General features: G+C 35.0%; 1 protein-coding gene across 1 annotated transcript in view; it reads left to right on the forward strand.

Moving 5' to 3' along the window:
* Window positions 1–448, forward strand: part of LOC119585321 (organic cation transporter protein-like) — a 46543-nt gene that overhangs the window by 40256 nt on the left and 5839 nt on the right. The gene's annotated exons all lie outside the window — the stretch shown is intronic.

Genomic DNA, 448 nt, shown 5'->3' on the forward strand with positions numbered 1-448 from the left:
CGCACTGGAGTTCATTTCCATACAGTGAAATTGCCAATAACAGAAAATTGAAACGCACTTGCAAACAGAATTAACAGTGATTATATCCCGAACTTGCAATCGTAATTTCAGCTTGCTCGCGAAGCCCTCTAACTTTCCGTGAAAATATAAGAGTAATTACCTTGCCGCAAAAGACGAGCAGGTCGATATTAGCTTTTAATTTGAACGCGAAAATTCAAATTAATTACAATCTTATTAAAGCCGAATGTTTATCTCTTTGCTTTTTATTGTGGAAAATTAAATCGTAGTTCAAATTACCTCACACTAATCATCTAATTGGTACAGTTACTCTAACTTCAATAGTACTTTCCTGTGAGTAATCACAATTAACCAAAGAGGCAGCACGATTCTATGTTCTTCTAACGACCATCCCTCTTTTAAGCAATCTCTACTTATCTATTCATCTAGT

The sequence above is a fragment of the Penaeus monodon genome, chromosome 19, assembly GCF_015228065.2.
Source record: "Penaeus monodon isolate SGIC_2016 chromosome 19, NSTDA_Pmon_1, whole genome shotgun sequence".
Lineage (NCBI taxonomy): Eukaryota > Metazoa > Arthropoda > Malacostraca > Decapoda > Penaeidae > Penaeus > Penaeus monodon.